Source organism: Ahaetulla prasina, chromosome 5 (assembly GCF_028640845.1).
Source record: "Ahaetulla prasina isolate Xishuangbanna chromosome 5, ASM2864084v1, whole genome shotgun sequence".
Lineage (NCBI taxonomy): Eukaryota > Metazoa > Chordata > Lepidosauria > Squamata > Colubridae > Ahaetulla > Ahaetulla prasina.
Window position 1 is genome coordinate 45,000,537 of NC_080543.1, and position 14,506 is coordinate 45,015,042.

Below are 14,506 nucleotides of genomic sequence, written 5' to 3' on the forward strand. Positions count from 1 at the left end.
TAGTTCTTCTTTTTCCTTTCCTTTTCATTTCCCCTTTATTCTTGTTCTTGTATTTTTTCTTCTATTTTTTATAATTTGTATTGACTTTTTATTCTTTTCATATATATATAGCTAGTAAAAATTATTCATACGGAATAACCTTTTGTCCATTTTTCTTTCAGATCTAATTAAGATACTAACTTCTCCATTCCTATCAAACCAAGTCTTTACCTTTCCATCTTCTTTCCTTCCAAGTCAAAGTTCTCACATTCAATTCTACTTCCTAATAGAAATGTATTAAAGTTTTTCCTTTCCTTTTTTCATTTATTTTTTATTTTGCAATGTTTTTCTGAATATCTAGTAGCTTTTCCATGTTTAGATTATTTTTTTGTTCAGTGAAGCGATATAATAATATGTAGTCCTGGGTCTTATTAGACACCTGGAACTTCTGCTGGATTGTTAACTGTGTTTTGAGCAGCTTCTTTAGCTTGATGGGCTTGCAGTACGGCTACAGCTTCATCAACCTTTGAACGAAGAGATTCAGGAAATTCAAGCATGTGAAGAAGTTCAGAGTTGTCAATTTCTAGCAACATATTAGTTATTTTACCTGCCAAAGTAGAGTGCATGGCTTGGATATGAGGGAACAGATGTTCTCCCAACATCTTCTTTTGTTCTTGTGGGGGGGCGGAAACCAACATGGAAGCAGTCACTGGTTCCTAACCTTGAACATGGACAGCAGGCTGCTGCATAGCAACCTGAGCCTGTGTGTTAAGATGCTGCTGAGGATTTTGAACACCTGCAGGATATTTATACTGTGGAACAGTGCATATAGTTGGAGTGACTGCAGCATCTGCTGCTGCTGGACATGGACCCATGGTCTGTGTTGATGTGTTTGCAACATGCTGTGTTGACATAACTTGTGTAACTTGTGAAGCTGGCCTCATGGTACTAAATGGTGGTCTGGGAGCTGTAGGACGGATGGCACCTGGCATATTCTGGAAAGTATGAGATCTGGCATCCTGAGCAGCCCAGCAAGGCCTTGGTCTAAGTTGAGTAATCTGGCTAGTAGGGTAGTAGGCTGCATGGTTTTGTGTCTGCAGGATAGCTGCCATGAAATAACCTGAAGGACATGCTGGTTGGTAAGGTTTGATGACATGATTGGGCACTTCTCTAACACTTACCATTCTTTGCATATATTGGTTGGTGATGTGAGCCTGGCGTTCCTCTTTACATTGAGCTAAGGCCGCACATAGTAGTTTGGTGGCCACAATTATATCATTCATTTTTGTTACTGCTTTGGTTGCTTCTTCTCATGGAGAAAAACAGACAAACCCACGTTCTTTACTGCAGCCTCTTTCCATCATGACCTTTGCACTAATTATTGTGCATTTCACCAAATGGTGAAAATTATTTACACAGACATTCATCATCAATTCCATCATCTACATTTTTCACATGTAGATTTACATCCTATCCTTCTTCATTTGTTCAAATTTGCGTTTAAGCTCCGTTTGTCTTTCAATTTTTTTTCTGAGCTCTTCCAACATATACAGTATTTGTTTCCCATTGAGTTCCTTTCCATTCATTTCATTATCTCAGCTTTTTGGGCATTCTTTTTTTAGCCAAAGCCTTTGGATTTTCCCACTTTCATCAGTCATAACTTTCACACTCAAGGCAGGTCCAAACTTGCCAAAGAGTTCTTTCATGTCTTCTCCAAAATTCTTGATGTAAACATTAGTGAATTCTTTAGCATGAGCTCCAAGCTCTGCTTCTTGTTCTTTGCATGATTTAAACCTTCCAACAAATACTTTACGATCATTAAGCAGCATTCCATTCGTTTTTTCAATAGCTCTTTCTGCAGCTTCTTGTATTTTAAAATGTACAAACCCATAGCCTTTGGATCCATTCTCATGACATACAACCTTACAAGAAAGGATGTTTTCGAAAGCTGAAAATGTACAATTCAAAGCTTTATTATCAATTGATTTATCCAAGTTTTTAATGAAAATGTTGCCAACACCACTTTTTCAAAGAGATGGATCACACTGAGACCACATGATATGCACTGGCTTGCCTTTGATGATGTCAAAATTCACAGTATTTAAAGCTTGTTCAGCATCGGCAGGCTGTTGAAAGTTGACATAGGCATAGACCAGTGCGTGCTGGGTGATTATGTCCCTGGATTGAGACGATGGGCCTGGCGGGACTGAACATCTTATAGAGCATGGTCTTGGTGACATCACGGTACAGGTTGCCCACGTAGAGCAAGGCCATCAGGTATCTGGGAGCACTGGGGTTCATGCTGGCAGGAGATGGGGAGAGGGAAGAAGCAGCTGGGTAGATCTGCAAGCACCATGGCCATGATGGGCCGGCGGGTTCTAAACTTAATGGCTCTGTGGTAGTGATTGGCCACTTTCTCAAGCGCTCAGGGCTGTTGGTGAGTGGAAGAGCAGGTGGTCCTGTTGCTGCTGGTGGGTCTTCTTCCTGCTGCTGCTGCTGCATGGATGAAGATGGTTTCAGAAATTTATTAAAGTCTTGAAGTTGCCAGCATTAGAGTAAATCTTAAATTCAGTGGGGCTTATTTCCCTGTTGTCATTTTCACAGCACTGAAAGTTGCCTTCACCAAAGCTGCAGTTGTCTTATCATTTAGAAGTTTTTTCTACAGAGTTTCTAATACTCTGGTTTCTCTTCAGTTTGTATAAATCTTTTGCCCTGATACTGGTTTTGCAGAAAAAGATTTTCTTTTGTGGTACAATACCAGAAAGACTGGGATTTTGCATTCCAGCCAGGTTTGCCCTACTTTCCAGTTTCCAGCTCACTGCCATCCTTTAGATTTTCCCTTCAAGATTGACACATGTCACCATCTGATCCCAGCTAAACACTGTCCCAGTATCTTCTAGCTTCTTTGATCTTTGCACAAGATTCTCAAATGTAAACTTCACTGCTGCCAACATCTGTTCATACTTTCAGCTAACCACCTTCAAGTTACCTTTATACTCACGATCACTTCACATTCATTTTCATCTCCATGGTATATTCACATTCACTTTCCATCCATCTACTTAATTCATTACATTTTACTATCTCTAAACATACCTTCTGCACCGTACAATTTTCTCTCTTACTCTTATATACATTTCTGTGAATTTCCAAAGACAAATTTAGAAATAAGATAAGATAAATTAATTAATACATCTCTTATTAGTGTTGGCTGTTTTACTAATGTAATTTCATGTTATATGTCTTTAATAGCATAAAAGTGAAAATAAAAATTCTAAACAGTATTATGTAAAAATACAGGAACTGTAAGTTATATGTAAAAAGTGGATCTGAATAAAGCAGCCTGAATTGTTTAAAATAAGTGCAGTTCTGTACAAACCATACACATTTTATATTCTAGTAAAAATGTTAGGATGCTGTGTGAATTTTATGAACATTTATGGTATTTTGAAAGACATTGAGAAATCATTTGCAAAGCTGTGATGTCAAACTCAACTTTTGCATTCTCATTATCCTTTTAAACCTGTTGTAAACATTTGGCTGATGTAATTTAGTTCATTTATGTGTGATACAGGGATGGAGAAATTATTATTAGATATCATGTCTCACCATCCCCATAGTTACAAATGTTAAGTTTTTTTCAGATGGCAAACAATGAACTTTCAAATGGAAGTCTATTTATTCACAGGAAGAGAGCTAAAAACACATTGCAATTGGTACACAGAAAAAAACAATAAATGCATCCTATCCTTGAAAAGGGTACAGTCAGTATATACAGTAATTTAATTGGATCTATAGGATCTTCAAACAGCATCTGTTGACTGACAACTCTCCTTAAAGGCCTAATATGCATGCCACAGTCTCTTGTCCCTTTCGAATAGTGGCTTTATAGTTTTTGCAGTCATCACCGGAATTCTAGGAAATGTCTTACCTAATATTCTCCCCATTGTGTTTGTCATGTGACAAACGCATGTGAGAAATGGGGCTTTGCACTCTGCATCATTCTGACAATTGCTGTGTAAAATTAATTTGTTAAAAAAGCAACATAATTGGTACTGTGTGACCTCTGTTTGTATAGCATGTTAAACACATAGCTACTAGCCCTTTTTTCCTTAAAAATAAACAAATGTCAAAGTTCTTATTTAGAAACCCCTTTTAGTTTTAAACATTGAAATTCAGATATGTACTATTGAGAGAAAAGATAATTTTCAGAGCTGCCAATTTTACATGGAAACAACAGCTTCCAGAGAGTTAAAAGGCATTGTTCCCATCAGATCACCAAATAGTAAATGGCCTGCTAAATAGGAGTGAATTCAGCATTTCAACTGATGTTAGCAATTACCAAAAAAGAAAAAAAAACACTTTTAAGCAATCAAAACCTGTTACAGAGTTGGGAAATAATAGAAGTACTTTCAAGAGCCTTAAGAATGCAAGCTGAATGTTCAATTTTCAACTTTCAACTTTTGAAAATTCATCTGTTTTGCAAACAGTACACTCAAGAGGCAAAGAATCTAAACTAGCATATGCACAATACAGGAATTAAAATTGTTATCTCACTTTTTCCTATTTCTATAGAGAATAGACTGTCTTTGAATAAGGTTTTTTTTTTTTCAATTGTTACCCTGGAAATTCCATTTAAATCAAAACCTGAAGATTTGTATATCAAAAATATACAAATAGAATGAGACTATTGCCTTATACACTGTAAGCCGCCCTGAGTCTTCGGAGAAGGGCGGGGTATAAATGTAAACAAAAAAAAAAAAAAAGATTTAGAAAGCTCCTTTAGTTTGTCTTTTCTTTGACATATCTTCTGCTTCCTTTGTACCAAAAATTTCCCAGTACTTTCCTGGGATCAGCTTCTTGGGTAAACCAGACAGGTAACAAAACCAGCTGAACTAATTCTACTTTACTGTATGGCTACATTAACAGAACCTTGTAAGTCTGAAAGTATAATTTGCCTGTGGTCTTCTTAACAGCCTGAGAACAGGAAGAGGAAGGGAGGGAGTTAGGTCCATTCTGAGCATTTTTCTCTGCCTGTTAAGCAGCTATGATCCTGTCTTATATGACCCCAGGAAGCATCTCTTCAAGGACATTCTTCTACCAATTCATTCCCATTTGCAATTACATCTTGCTTTTTGGTGTTCATTTTAAATTCTTAAAGATTATAATGATACATATTCATTTTCTTATATTAAGGATTGAAGGCACTTATCTAACTGCTTGGTCTAAAAATTGGCAGCTCCAAATTTCAACCAGCAAATGCTCAGTCTTACATATTGGAAAAAAGAACCCAAACACTAAGTACATACTAGATGGACATTACCTTACTGACGACCCCCATCCCGTTAAAGACCTTGGAGTTTTCATGTCAAATGATCTAAGTGCCAAAGCTCACTGCAACTACATAGCAAAAAAAGCTCTAAGAGTTGTAAACCTAATCTTGCGTAGCTTCTTTTCCAAAAACACCACACTACTAACCAGAGCATATAAAACATTTGCTAGACCAATTCTAGAATACAGCTCACCTGTTTGGAACCCTCACCACATCTCTGACATCAATACAATTGAACGTGTCCAGAAATATTTTACAAGAAGAGTTCTCCATTCCTCTGAAAACAACAAAATACCTTATCCCACCAGACTTGAAATCCTAGGCTTAGAAAGCTTGGAACTCCGTCGCCTCCAACAAGACCTAAGTTTAACTCACAGAATCATCTATTGTAATGTCCTTCCTGTTAAAGACTACTTCAGCTTTAATTGCAATAATACTAGAGCAACTAATAGATTTAAACTAAATGTCAACCGCTTTAATCTAGATTGCAGAAAATATGACTTCTGTAACAGAATCATCAGTGCTTGGAATACTTTACCTGACTCTGTGGTCTCTTCCCATAATCCTAAAAGCTTTAACCAAAAACTTTCTACTATTGACCTCACCCCATTCCTAAGAGGACCATAAGGGGCGTGCATAAGCGCACAAACGTGCCTACCGTTCCTGTCCTATTGTTTTTCTTTTCTTCTTCCTATATATATATATGCTTATACCTCCTAATATTTACTCATATATGTGTTTATATGCTATATAATCTTTTTGTATGATACCTACATATATTGTTGTGACAAAATAAATAAATAAAATAAATAAAAAATCTGGTGTTCCCAGCCTTCTCATTTTGAAGGTGTTTAACTTGTTCAAAATAGTTAACAGGCAATTTCCAAAAGTGATTAGCAAAGTAAGTGTGAACTTAGATGTTCTTTGAAAGGCTCTATTTTCAGATTTCCTTGGTTTCCAGTTCATTCACCCTTTGGAGAGCGTTGATTGTATTCTCCTCGTGAGAAGCAGCTAAATGAAGCACAGCTTGACTGATCTTGCATTCTCTTTTTTTCTAAAGAGGGTCCAAACTATTTGTCAGCTCCCTATTCTTAACTGTAAACATTAACTCCACTTTTCACAGAACCATCTTCAGTCTGCCATTCTTCCCTGGAAATGCCAGAGTTACAAATGTTATTACAAATCTTATTTTTATAGAAACTCTGTTAATAGTTTAACCTGTGTTTGGTTTTCCCATTATTGCTGAAAGCGTATCTATTTCAGGAAGCCATCTTCTACATTCTGCTCCACATATAAGCAGGATTGCTTTCTAATTATCTATTATGTCTTAGTTGTGAACCAATTGTTTCCCCAATAGTCATACTAACAAAATACATGTCAGGAAAATGCATAACCATATAGTATATTGCTAAACATAAAAAGAAATGCAAATTGAGGTAAACACAGAGATGAAGATTTTCAGCAAGCTTAGCATTATCAAGGATTGGACATTATAGGAGTTTCCTAAGTGTTTACTACCTTTGGCTTAATGTATCCTTTGTACTGTTGTTTCCAGTTTTGAAGACTAAATATTATATGTTAGGAATGGATCAAATTGCCTATCATTTTTTCTAGTTTCTATTGGGAATCATTGTCCATTTTAATCTCAGATGATTGTATGGAAATGATTCTTAAACTCTTACTTTTGCTTACAACATAAATGTAACTTGTAAAAGAATTAGGACAAGTGAAAAAAATCTTAAAACAATTCAAAATGTAAATACATGTAAAATCTATCTAATACTAAGGTAAAAGCATCCAATGTACAACACAGGTGGAAAATTTGTAGCTCTGCAAATATTGTCAGATTACAAGTATCAACTTTCCTTAAATTCACTTTGCAGTTGCATCTGTTGGGAGTTGTGGTTCAGCAATGTCTACATGTTTCTCACCACTAGCTACCACCACCTTTAACTTAAGAAGTCAATTTAAAATTACAGTATTATGTTGTTTCTTCATGGAATTCAGAGCAATATTCATTTATCACATCATATTCGATCTCTCCACTAAGGAACTTAAGATGGCATAGCCTTTAGTTTCATGACCCATTAGGTTCTGTTAAGCTAAGATAATGACTCCCTCAAATGAAGCCAATGAGCTCCATCACAAATAGGGATTGTACTGAGTTTTCCCAGCTGCAGGCTGAACCCTGTGGATATTGCAGTGCATTAATTTTTACCTTGCAGATGTTCCTGTTCATAATCACAGCTCAAACAAAGGAAAAACAAAAGATTGTATTTATTATGAGCTACTATGCAAAACAGACATATTCTATGCAAAACAGGAACATATTCTACTCTTTGCCTGAAATCATTCAAGGATTCAAATGGATATTCAGAGTTAGATACTTAGCTACTTTGCCAAACGAAGCTATTAGGAAGTATTTCTAGATGGATGAGCTTATTGAGTTGAGTTATTAAGTTGAGGCAAAGGTAGGTTAGTAATTAGTGGGATGAATAAAATATGGAATTGACATCAGTTTCTATACTATTGGAATAATTTTGTCCCTTCCTTCACCATAATATGGTTGTCTTATTTCAAGGCACTACTTTTACTCAAAAGAGAAACTTTTCAGGAACAAAGGCATTCAGAGTGTAACTCTCTCACAAAGCCCAGCTTCCTTCTACTGTTGTTTGCTTTTTGGAATGCAAAAATGCCTTGTTTTTAACCTCCAGGCACCCAGCTCTTCTGAATGCTAATATGGAAACAAGAAAACATGCCTTTATGTGATGTACTTAACTCAAAAATTGTCAATGGAATCAACAAGCTATGAGTATGATTGCTCTGTAAATAGCACAGTCTCACTACATGTTGTCTGATCTTTTATATTTCATATTATAGAGAAGATTGGGATATGTTTAATACATAAAGAAAATTGGAAGTTAGTCATTAGTGGTACAATTATAGTTAATGTTGAATGTTTCCATTTACAGTGTCTTAACACCACCTACCTTTAACTACCAAAGTGAATTTTTAAACGCTTTAGCTTGGCTTTTTTGTATATATACAAACAATACATATGCACATACTAGTGTAGAGAAATCATGTTATATATTACATAAACCTTATAAAATAATAGAAATCTGATAACTAATTAATACTAAGAAATGTCCTTGACATTTATACTATGAGTTTCTGATTCACACTCAAGTTGTTAAAAGCTACTATTCAACTAATTTTGACATGAAATTGAATATTTTTATTGCAATTATTAGCTCAATTATCAGTCTAGTAAGAAAAAGTGTAAGTGTAACTTGGAAGCTGGGCTGTTGGAAAAAAAATGTGCTGTAGTTAGTATATTCTCAGTTATTTGGTAGAATCTGAGAGTCTTGAGGAAATAGACAGTTTATTTATTGAAGAAATAAATAGGAACCTTTGTTATCTTTACTACTTCTTGACCCTTGCTCTCCTGCCTAGCTGGTGAAGGAGCAGATATTGTCCTCTGATAGTGACAGGCTATAATCAATATTCCTCGAAAGGAGCATTAGACTACTTCTTTTCTTAAAATGCCTATAAGGTATATGAAAGAATTTAAAGTTAAAATCACTTATTATCAACAATATGATTTAATGAAACAATAGCGCTTGATGCTGGTATAATAAAAACAGCCTGGTTTTAAATGTAGGAAAAACAAAAGAGACCATTGTCAATCCCAGAAAAGGCAGGCAAAACCATACACCTCTATGTACTAACGATTCAACTGTGAAGGTGGTATCAAGTTCTGGATGTGCAGCTGATGAACAAGTTAGCTTGGGTGCTCAGCAATGAGACTGGTGACGTGGGCACAACAGTACCTGCATTTTCTGCATCGTATAAGAAGAGCACATTATTCTTGTCCTATCCTTATCTTTTTCTATAGAGAAATGAATGAAAGTATTGTATTGCTGTATGGTTTGGAAGTATTACTGTTTTGGACAGGAAGCTGTTCAGAGAGAGTGGTAAGGACAGCAGAAAAGATTATTGGAAGTTCACTTCCTTCTAACTAGGACATAGTATACTGTATAAGTGATGCTTGACCAGGGTCTTCAGTATTGTCAGGAGCCCCACTTATCCTCTCCATGACTGGGTTTTTTTGTTTTTGTTTTTGTTTTTTGTTTTTTTGTTACCTTCTGGCAGGAGGTTTCACAATACCTGAAACAGAACAACTAGATTCTGCAATAGCTTTGTACCATATAGGATCAATCTTATTAACTCTCAAGACTCTTTTTTCTGCTATGTGTTCTAAATGGACTGTGATTAATATGTATAATTAATATGTATCTCTCTGTGTGTATCTTGTATATTTGCATGTATGGATATGGGTACATACATACATATATGAGAATTGGCATCAGAATTTCAGATAGATAGGTAAATAGGTAGATAGATAGATAGGTAGATAGATAGATAGATAGATAGATAGATAGATAGATAGAGATATATGCGTCAGAATTTCATTTTTTAAAATATGTGCCAGTGTGTTCACAGAAAAATGTGACAATAAAGGTTATCTTATCTTATCCTATGATACATAATAAGAAAGGCATTTGGGATAATGGTTAAGGTACAGGCCTATAAAACAGGAGACTGTGAGTTCTATGCATGAAAGCTATCTAGGGTGACTTTGGGCCAGTTACTCCTAACTTAATCTACTTCACTAAGGTTATTTTTGTGTAGGTTTAAGGAAAAGAAGAGGCAGGAATTTTAGGTATATTCCTATAATAATTATCACCTTGAGTTGATTCCCCTGAAATCATATTTTATATTTGATTAAACCTAATAATAAAGTAAAATAAAAATAATATAGTTTAATAATAAAAATTAAGTATATCATGAGAAGCACAAATGATTTTAAAATGTTGCAATTTTTAGATATTTGTGGGAATTTATACATTCTGTAAGGACGCGGTGGCTCAGGGGCTAGGACGTTGAGCTTGTTGATCAAAAGGTCGGCAGCTCAGCGGTTCGAATCCCTAATGCTGCTGTGTAACGGGGTGAGCTCCCGTTACTTGTCCCAGCTTCTGCCAACCTAGCACGTAAAAATGCAAGTAGAAAAAATAGGGACCACCTTGGTGGGAAGGTAACAGCGTTCCGTGCACCTTTGCCGTTGAGTCATGCCAGCCACATGACTACGGAGACGTCTTCAGACAGTGCTGGCTCTTCAGCTTTGAAATGGAGATGAGCACCGCTCCCTAGAGTCGGCAACGACTAGCATGTATGTGCGAGGGGAACCTTTACCTTTACCTTTATACATTCTGTAAATTATCTACATAGGAGACTACATTGTTCACTGGCTTATATCTACCAAGATCCTTTGTACTCTTCTAAAACATCACTTGCACAAACTTAGGGATCAAGTAGTTATATAACATGAAGGATAAAGTAGGACACAAGGAACAAGTGATACATCATTAAAGTAAAGACACTATTAAGATTAGAAAATCAGTTCCTTTAAAATAAATGTTCTTGTTACACACACACACACACACACACACCAGTGTGTGTGTGTGTGTGTGTGTGTATGTATGTATGTATGCATGCAGTGGGGAAATTCAATTTTTTTTTTACTACCGGTTCTGTGGGTGGGCATGGTGGGCATGGTGTGACTTAGTGGGCATGGCTTGGTGGGCTTGGCAGGGGAAGGATACTGCAAAATCTCCATTTCTACCCTACTCCAGGAGAAGGATACTGCAAAATTGCCATTCCCTCCCACTCCTTGGGAAAGGATATTGCAAAATCTCCATTCCCACTCTGGGACCAGTTAGAGGTACTATTTGCCGGTTCTCCAAACTACTCAAAATTTTCGCTACTGGTTCTTCAGAACCTGTCAGAACCTGCTGGATTTCACCCCTGTGTGTGTGTGTGTGTGTTTGTGTGTGTACATACATACATACATATATACTTTTGCTGGTATATATATAATCATCCAGAAAGAGCATAATCCACATTTGAATTACGAATCATATGTAACATATAACATTATATAACATATAAAGAAGAAATAGATCAGAATATCAGGATGCTTTGTATGAATATGTTAATTTTTAAAATAATTTTGATATCACATATGCTTAATTATCCAAGTAAATTTTAAATGTTAAAAAAGAGAGAAGAAAGCACCAAACCTTTTGTTTTTGCCAATCACAAAAGCACCCTTTGGTTGGATTTCTCCCCCTAACAACTTATTCTAAAGGAAGGAAGAGAACCAGAACAAATAATGTCACCCACCCCCACTCCTGAACCTGATCCAGATAGATACTGTGGTCAATGATGCTGAAGGCTGTTGAGAGTTCAAAAAGAACCAGAATGAATGCACTACCCTCATCCCACTCCTGCTGGTATTATCCAAGAATGTAAACAATGCATCATAGATCTCATACTCAAGCCTGAACTCTGACTAAAAGAAGTTCAGATAATTTTCTGTATTTTTTATGTAGCCTTGCTGCCTTTTCTTCAACTTCTCCTAAAAAAAGGAACGCTGGAGACTAAATAAAGTTGTCTAGAATGGTAGGCTCCTATAGTGGTCTTTTTAATCAATGCTCCTTCAGAGATGATGGCATCATGTCTTTAATCAGAGAGGAATTAACAATCATCCAGACCTAACTACCTGATCCATTATCAGATGGCCTTAACCAACTGAGAGGGATATGGGTCAGCATAGTGTTAATTGAACTGCAAACCATGAGAACCTTTTCCACTACCTCTGATCCAACAATATCAGACTCTGTCCAGATAATTAAACCAAGCCTAGATTCCTCAAGTCTCCACATGACTGGCTTTAGACCAAAGTCCAACTAGAGGAGACCCATCAGATACCAAGCATATTTCTCACAATAACCCTAAAGATGGATCCCCAAATTTCCTCCCAATAGGGCTTTGGGCAACCAAGGTACCACTGGGTGGCCATCTGCAGATGCAATAAGGTTGAAAAAATACTGACATTTTGCCACCTTTACCATCACAAGGTAGTCCATAATAGCATGTCTTGCCCATGTTTGATCAAGTTCACTTCTTGTCATTTTCTAGTGATGGTGTACTGTAGGCATCTTTTCTCCCACATAAGGATGGTACAGTAGCAACAGTCACAACTGAATTCTAAAGTCCAATTTAACAGTCTTGCACCCAGCAATCTATACAGCAGTACCTCTGGAATGTTTCCAAGTATTTTAGAACAACAAAGTGGATAGCCACAAAGTGGATACCACTACCAACAACTACACACCACTATTTTCTTTGGATCATGATGGATGTCACATCTGAAACCTAGCTAGGTGAAGCTCTGAGAAAGGAACTATCTTTTGGGGATAGCCAGGTTTTGGTGATGCATACCATCCATAACCAAATTACAAATCAAGACAGCTTTATTTGTTTATTTATTTTTTGTATTTCATCAAGCATGTATTTGATAACAGATACAAGTGTAAACATAATCATGAATACACGAAATGAATACAAATAAAAGGAAACAGGACAGGGATAGTAGGCATGCTGGTGCGCTTAAGGATGCCCGTTAAAGACCTCTTAGGAATGGGGTGAGGTCTACAGTAGACAGTCTAAGGTTAAAGTTTTGAGTGTTTGGAGAAGAAATCACAGTCAGGTAGTACATTCCAGGCATTTATAATTCTGTTACTGAAGTCATATTTTCTGCAATCTTGTTTGGATCAGTTCACCATGAGTTTGTATCTATTGTGTGCTCTTGTATTGTTTTGGTTGAAACTGAAGTATTCATTGGCTGATAGGACATTGTAGCAGATGTATATGTTTCGGTCAGACTGAAGACGGTGAAGTTCTAAATTGTCTAAGCCCAAAATGTCAAGTCTGGTGGCATACGGTATTTTTTTGCAAGCAGAGGAGTTGAGCACTCTTCTCGTGAAATATCTCTGGACATTCGATTGGATTAATGTCCGATATGCAGTGTGGGTTCCAGACAGATAAGCTGTATTCAAGAATTGGTCTGGCAAAAGTTTTGTATGCCCTAGTTTGCAGTTCAATGTTACCAGAAAGCTATGAAAGATTAGGTTAACAACTCTTAATGCTTTTTTAGCAATGTTGTTACAGTGAGTTCTGGTACTTAGATCACTTGAGATGAGTACTTCAGAGTGAGGGTCATTTGCTAGGTTGTATCCACCTGGCTTGTATTTTGTGTTCTGATTTTTTTTTTTTTTGCCAATGTGTAAGATAGAGCATTTGTTGGTTGAGATTTGGAGTTGCCAATTGTTTGACTATTCTGACACATAGTCAAAGTCTTTTTGCAGAGTAGCAGCATTGCCAGTGGTGTTGAATAGTTTTAAATCATCAGCAAAGAGAATGCAGTTGCCTATAATATGATTGCAAAGATCATTTATATAAAGTATAAAGAGTGTGGGTCCTAAAATGCTGCCTTGGGGAACACCGCTCTTAACAGATGCAGGGTTAGATAAGGCATTCCCTATTTTGACTACTTGTTGCCTGTTTGATAGGAAAGCAGCTATCCACTTATGCAGGAATCCAGAAATGCCATAAGATTTTAGTTTTAGAAGTAGCTTGTCGTGTACCACTGAACTGAAGGCTTTACAGAAGTCTATATAAATTGCATCTTGATTTACCCTGGTCGAGTTTTGAAGTCCATATGTTTTTGCAGATTGCAGGACATTTTTTTTCTAAAGCAAAATTGCTTGTTAGTAGGTTGTTAGTCTCTGAGTAGAGGGTAATGGATTGGTTTATGACTGATTCCATGACTTTTCAGGTGACACAACCTAATCAGTTTGATCTGTAATTATCAACTATGCTGGGTCACCCATTTTGAAGATGGGGATGACGGTGGCTAGTGACCATAAATTAGGTAAGGAGCTGGTTCTGAAAGATATTTTGTAGATTATGGTAAATGGTTATCCTATGGTGGTTGAGAGCTTCTTTAGGAAGTAGGCACATAATCCATCAGGGCCAATAAATAGAGATGGTTTTAGCTTGCGTTGTGCCTTTTCAATGGCATCTTTTGTGAAATAAACATGCAGTAGATAGTTGTGATTATCTACCATTAGTTGTGGTACGATTGCGAAATGAGGGGCATGAGTCATTGCTGTTTACAAAGACTGAACTGAAGAATGTGTTGAAAAGGTTGGCCTTAAAGGTTTCATAATTACAGTCTTTCCCATTTGGTCCTTTTAGTGGTGGGATGGATCTTGAGTCTTTAAGTTT

At 36.6% G+C, this 14,506-nt stretch overlaps 1 pseudogene; it reads right to left on the reverse strand.

Annotated features, from left to right (window-relative positions):
* Positions 1-376: 376 nt before the first annotated feature.
* Positions 377-2,280, reverse strand: LOC131199669 (polyadenylate-binding protein 1-like; annotated as a pseudogene).
* Positions 2,281-14,506: the final 12,226 nt, after the last annotated feature.